At 48.8% G+C, this 7,009-nt stretch overlaps 1 protein-coding gene across 3 annotated transcripts in view; it reads right to left on the reverse strand.

Moving 5' to 3' along the window:
* Unc93a (unc-93 homolog A) overlaps positions 1-7,009 on the reverse strand; it is a 26,114-nt gene that overhangs the window by 15,627 nt on the left and 3,478 nt on the right. Inside the window, exon 1 of one of the 3 annotated variants that reach the window (XM_029533133.1) lies at positions 3,965-4,052. The exons of 1 other annotated variant lie outside the window; for it this stretch is intronic. The gene's annotated coding sequence lies outside the window, so the exon portion shown is untranslated. Of the gene's footprint in view, positions 1-3,960; positions 4,053-7,009 lie in introns of those variants that run through there. One more of the 3 variants, XM_029533132.1, reaches the window with a different exon arrangement.

The raw sequence follows: 7,009 nt of genomic DNA on the forward strand, positions 1-7,009 counted from the left end.
AAGAAGAAGAAGAAGAAGAAGAAGAAGAAGAAGAAGAAGAAGAAGAAGAAGAAGAAGAAGAAGAAGAAGAAGAAGAAGAAGAAGAAGAAGAAACACTCTATGCTGGATATGGTGGTAGGTGCTTATAATTCCAGCACTAGGAAGGCATAGGCAGGCAAATCTCTATGAGTTTGAGGCCAGCCTGGTTCACATAGAATTGCAACCCAGGCAAGGCTACACAGTAAGACCTTGTCTCCAGAAAACAACCTTCTATCCAGTTGTTAGTAAACCTAACTGTTCTTAGACTGTTCCCAAAGTGCTATGTCTTTGGTCATTTCTGCTAAGTGTGGACCAAGCAAGTGAACCCTTACAGCCTTGGTAACTGGCCTGAGCCATAATGGAGGTAAGGTTCTTATAGCTTAATCAGTTTCTATGGAAAGACAAACCTTGTGGAAGTTACTGGTTTAAATATTTACTAAACATGGGTTATTACACGGATACGCACATGAGAAGACCACTATACACTATCAGGATATTCTAATGGGGGCAGGAGGAGGTGGTCCAGCCAGTGAAACATTCACCTCCCATGGGGATCTGAGTTCGATCCCAGCCCATGTTGTAATACCAGGCATGGTGAGTAGTTACAATGCCAAGGATCGGGCGGTGGAAAGAGGAGAGAGAGTCCCTGGGACTTGCTGGCCAGCCAGTCCGAGTCCAAACCCATGAGAGAGCCTGTCTCAAAAGCATTAGACAATATGCCTGAGGCTGTCCTCTGGCTCCTACTGGAGGCTGTGAAAGACCACGAGGCTAACAGCACAGAGAACTGTGGAACCACCCTAACTCAGTAATCCCCAGCAAATGCCATTAAGACGGGGTGAGCGGGAGGGAGAGAATACTTAGCATCATGTAAACGTTCACGCTCTAACCTTACTACCAGCTAATGAAATTGTAGCCTCATTCAGTGAATTATTTTCGGTGATGCTTTAGATGAGAGTCTCCTTGTCTGTGTCAAGGGGGAAGTTTGAAATAGGAAATACTGTTCAAAGTCTACAAGAGATGAGTTTTAGGTACAGTCTTCTTGAGGCCAGAATCAAGGGTGCTCTTACTGTCCCCGATCCTGATTGCTACCCTCACTGGCTGACACATCCCTGCAGAGCTGCACTTGGATAGGAGGAGAGAAGACCAGGCTGTGTATTGGAAACAGATCTGACTGTGAACAAGACCCCGACCCAGGGCTAAGCTCCTAGGCTGAAGCACTTAGACACCATACTGGCGGTCATCACGCCACACTCTTAGCATCTGTCTTGGGGTTTCCATTGCTGTGATAAAACACAGTGACCAAAAGCAAATTTGGTAGCATGGTGTTTTGAATAAGAATGGCCCCCATAGACTCATATATTTTAAGGCTTAGTCACCAGGGAGTGGCACTCCTTGATAAGGATTAGTGGGTGTGGCCTTGTTGGAGGAGGTGTGTCATTAGGGATGGGCTTTGAGTTTTCAAAGGCCCAACCCAGGGCTCTCTCTCTCTCTCTCTCTCTCTCTCTCTCTCTCTCTCTCTCTCTCTCTCTCCTGCCTGTGCATCTAGATGTGGAATTCTCAGCTACTTCTCCAGCACATGTCTGTCTGCATGCCTCCATGCTCCCCACCTTGAGAATAGTGGACTAACTGTGAGCCCCACCCCCCCCAATTAAATGCTTTCTTTTTTATAAGAGCTGCCATGGTCATGGTGGCTCTTCACAGCCATGGAACACTGAATAAGGATAGTTTGATTAATCTTACAGCTCTCAGGTCACATTCTGCCACTGAGGGAAGTCAGTGCGGGAACCTGGAGGAAGGAGCTGAAGCAGAGCTATAGAAAATGACTTGCCAGACTGACTGTTCCTTCTGATTTGCTGTTTGCTTTCTTATACATCTCAGGACCAACTTTCCGGTGGCAGCAACACCACAGTGGGCTGAGCACTCCCACATTGGTCATCAATCAAGACGATAGCCCACAGACCTGCCCCCGGGCCAATCTTATGACAGTGTCTCCTCATTTAAGATTCCCCTGTCTCATGTGACTCAAGTTTATGTCAAGTTGATAAACCAATAAAACCACAACAACCAGAAAAGCACGCACATGGGGCTTAAGAGAAGCCATGTTCCTGCAGATGAGCTCAGACAGGAGACCACTTAGCAGAGAGCAAATGAAGACCAAGTGCTTCACGAGGACCTCAGGGAGGAAATGTCCTTTAACCTTAGGGCTCTGGATCGTGTAACTCACCAGCCACCGGGGACCACTGTTCTACCACTGCCTAAAGCATGGACTCTTAAATTCACAGTCACTTTAATCAGTAAATTCCCTGCTGAGACGCCTAAGCAATAGCTTGCTCTCTTAGGAAAAGTGCTCATGTGAGCAAGCTACTATTAGTTTTCTTGGCATTTACATCTGAAATCTAAAAGCAGCACCAAGTGAATGATCATTGATTCTATTTCATTTTCTGCAGGGAAATGAAACACGCATACTCAGAGTCTGGGGGTTACCATTCCCTTTAGTTCTGGAACTCTTACATTCTAGGAATAGGCATATTCCATGCCTCCCCTTCTACCCCCTTAGTAATTTGTATCCATGCAACTAGAGCTTGGAAAGGTGTTTCCTCTTAGGACTGTGTGCCTGCCACCTCAGAGCTGACTGCCAACCCCGCCCCCCCCAATGTATAGCAGCAAAAGCCTGACTAAGCAAACGGCCTCCTGAGTGGACAGAGACCTTGCCTGGCCATGACGTTCTTCCTCAGTGTGGCACAGCCAGAGCCGTTCCAGTAAAAGCCAGGTCCTTCAGCTATTTTCCACTACTTTCCAGAGAGCCCATCTTACAACAGGCAGTAGAAACTGCCTTCGCCCTCCCACTACTGGTGAATCCTATGGAGCCCCAGGTCGGCAGAGATTGTGATCATCTGGGAATCTGGGTCTTGCTGTCTTTCAGAGGTTCTAGAACACACTTCTACTGTTGACATTTGAGTGGCCTGATGAGCCAGTCACTCTTGACCGCACAGCCTTCAGAGCCAATGACCACGGTATCCAGTCTGGCTAAGGTACTGCCACCCTGTACAGAAGGAGGCCAGATCGGGGTCTGGGGCTCAGCCCTACCTGACTCTCCCTGCTGCTGCAGCAATGCCCAGCTAACCAGAGCTCAGGGAGTCACTCACTGCCACCACCCCACACTCTAAAGTAGGATGACACCAGGCCCTGTTTTAGGATACACCTAAATGCATACGTGCTGACACACATAAATGTCCCCAGTGTTGTAGACACAGCTCTTCCTCTGCATCTAGCCACAGATACCAGGAATGGATGTTACTGCAAAGCTGGAGCTGACCTCTGACAGAGTGGCCTGCAGCCTGTGCTCATGGGTCAAGTTCCAGGGGAGGAAACAGATACAAAACAGCCAAACAAATTCAGAAGTCAATCAAGCAAACTCACATGACTGTAAGGCAGAGCAGGCACCAAAACCCAATTAGGGCAGCAAACACACATACAAATCCATCCCCACTGGGGCAGCAGAGTAAATCCACCACCCATAGCAGCTCTGGTTCATAAATGCCCCAGGGGAAGATCATCTGCCATCTGGATGGTAAAGCCTGGTTCTGTGGCCTCCATAGCTTGTCAGTTCAGTGAAGCAGGCAGCTCGCCGTGGTCTAACAACCCGTAATTAGAGGCCAAGAGCTGGACAGCTGAGGAGCACTTTCACATGTGTCCACAGCACTCAGACAAGGTACACATAAGCGGTCATTGAGCTGGTGTGTCCTGCGTGTGCATGTAATTGATTGCTCTGTCCCCACAAGCAAAGCCAAGTATTATTATTTTGGAAGAGCTCAAAGGACGAGTTTGAACCTTGCTCCCACAGCATACACACACACACACACACACACACACACACACACACACCCATAAAACTGGTACTTCGTCCCCGTGCTAGATAAGTGTCACCCCGTGTCTACTTACCTACCTTTGTGACCTTCTTGCTTCCTGTCACTACCTGGCACAGGGCTTCTTTGATCTTCGAATGCGAATGCGGTTTCCAGGGTAAAACTTTCTCGCACTGTTCAGAAATGTTGTGTTTTTGCCAGGGAGCATTGGGAAAGCAGGGTTGGGCAACACTTGTTTTTCTATGAGCAAGTAGCTAAGCCTGTCTGTAAGGTGCCTCCTGGCTGGCCATGATCAGAGCTATGGAACCAGTCATGGGGAAGACTCCAGAGACGGGCAGGGGAACTACCCAGTGTTGTTAAGGCCAGTTATAAAGGCCCCTACTAAAACGTAGTGTCTTAGTGTTTCCAGGTGCAGAGAGGCTCAGAGGTTAAGACCATTCACTGCTCCTCTAGAGGATCAGGGCTTGATTCCCAGCACCCATATTGTGGCTCACGACAGTCTGTAACTCCAGTCCCGGGGGACCCAATACATACTTCTGGCCTCAAGGATTCTATGTGTGTACCCGACACACAGACATACACATGGGCAAAACACCCATACACATAAAATTAACAAGGAAATAAATAGTACCTGGTTTGAAAAACATGGGAAAAGTTAATTTCCGTAGGTACACGTGGATCTAGTATAAATATATGCATCTGCAAAGCACATCGCATTGCATATTCACTGGGCATAGGTGCGCATGTCTATGTCCACATACTGTGTGCACATACCCACATACAGTGGCTCTAAGGTCTGACTCAAGTTCTCCTCTGAGCAACTGAACTTCCATGGGAAAAGACTCAAGCCTGTCTATGTCTGATGGACCTGTATACTGGTCTATCCTCTACGATCACCTAGTTTTACAAAGAAAAAAATGTTCTTAAGGAGACAATACTTCATTTCTTTCTTTCTTTCTTTCTTTCTTTCTTTCTTTCTTTCTTTCTTTCTTTCTTGTTTGTTTTTTGTTTGTTTGTTTGTTTGTTTTTCGAGACAGGGTTTCTCTGTGTAGCCCTGGCTGTCCTGGAACTCACTTTGTAGACCAGGCTGGTCTCGAACTCAGAAATCTGCCTGCCTCTGACTCCTAAGTGCTGGGATTAAAGGTGTGCGCCACCACGCCTGGCAAGACAATACTTCAGAAGTAAGTTTTCTTAGGAAGAACTTTGCAAAATAAACTGAGACAGCCCCCTGAGTGTGAGCAGTCCCCCTTCTGTGCTGGTCGATGGGGGAATTAGCCAGGGTCCTGCGTTCATGATCTATGTTCACCCTGATTCTCGAAGGCGTCTGTCCACACCACGGCCCAGGGATTTACACAGATGCCGGGAAAGAATGCACCAGCCCAGGTACAGAAACGCTGAAGTGGGGAGGACCAGTTTGTGCAACCTGGGCCTCCTCTGCCCTGCCCTCCTTCCCGCAGGCCCTGGGTCATCCACTTGGAGCAGACGGACAGGAAACATCTTTTGGTTGGCCTATTTACCACGATCTAGAGAGAAACCCCGGGTCCCTGCTGGAGCTGGTGAACTCCAGTAGACAGCGCTATCGGTTAGCAAATGTCTCCTGAATTCTGTACCTTAGATATGGAAGTGGTCTGCCACAAAACCAAGCCAGAGCCCTCCTCCCAGCCTGGACCTGTGGTTTGGGGCCTGTGCTTGGGTGGCCAGCGGGACTAGCTCATCAACTGCCTCCTCTAAGGCTAACAAACACATACCTGGCCATACCTGCCCATCCCATGTGTTCTGTCCCTTTTTTTCCTGCTGCCTAGCAGGTTCCCAAGGCTGAGATGGCCGAGACAGCACAAGGAGGCTAACACCCACTCAGCGGAGGAAAAAAGTCAGGCTGGTGCTGGACACTGAACTCAGCTGAGGAAGAAGCCAGGCTGAGGCTGTGCATTGAGAGCAGGCAGGATTGTGACTCACAAGGGAAGGCAGGAGCTCTGTGCTCACTGCAGGGGCTGTGGGAGGGGCTGGCCTTCACATCTGGATGTCATCTGCAGAGGGTGTGCATCACCCCACAGGTGATGTCAGAACCCCCATATGAGACGCAAACACCCCATGGTCTCTCAAACAGCTGTAGAAATTACATCATAAGTAGGAGAGACCGGAGCCAGCAACTGGCACCTGCTTGCCTAGGCACTTTTAGGCTTGTCTTAGTGTTACATTGTAACTCTATTACAATCTGCTGTGTGGCTCTGCCCACCCATCAGAAAAGGGGAAAGGGATTCCAAGGCCTGGGAGAATGGGAGCTTTGGAGATGAGGGCTTTGTTGGAAATACACGAGAGATTGTTCCTCCATGAAGAACTCAGCCAATGAGGCATTTAGAAGAGCAAGGATATGTGTTTGTTAGACAGGTTTGTGCCCAATTGGTACACCAGGCATTTTCGCTTCTTGTCCTGACTTCTGGGAGACCAAAGCTAAGTAAATCCACCTGGCTTTGAGTAGTCTGGGTCACCAGTGATTTTTATGATGAAGCGGGGACCCTTCCTCACACCAAGCCTGGATAGTCTGTGTCTGGACTGGGCAGAAGTCCTGGACTTGTGTAAGGACATTGTGGACTCAGTCATGTGACTTCAAGTAAGCCAGATGGCACTTTTATCTTACCCCCAGGGGGTTTAGCTTATAGCTGGCATTGATTAGACCCAACAAGCCATTGCACTTCCCAAGAGTAGGCTGTAAGTCAGCTTTGGGAAACAGAGTGAGAACAGGGTTCAGACCACAATGAGGCCACCAGCCCTGTGCACCGGCCATTTCTCTCTATGCACCCCTCACCTATGCTCAGCCTGTTTCAAATGGTTCCAACTTTCCCTGACCTTTAGTTCTTTTAGGTTGTAGGAGCTGAGCTTCTGAACTCACGCTCCCTCTCTTGATTGAGTACCCACTGTGTGTTATTCACCATGGCCTGCCGACTGTCTCTGGGGTACTGATGACACCCGTCCTCACAGTCCACTGGGAAATGTGAGGTAGAGCCAGCGTTAAGGGCACAGAAAGCTTTGCTCTGGGTTCTGGCAGAAGGAACAAATGGGTTAAAAGTGCCTAGCTGGGCGTGGTGGCGCACGCCTTTAAACCCAGCACTTGGGAGGCAGAGGCA

The sequence above is a fragment of the Mus pahari genome, chromosome 21, assembly GCF_900095145.1.
Source record: "Mus pahari chromosome 21, PAHARI_EIJ_v1.1, whole genome shotgun sequence".
Lineage (NCBI taxonomy): Eukaryota > Metazoa > Chordata > Mammalia > Rodentia > Muridae > Mus > Mus pahari.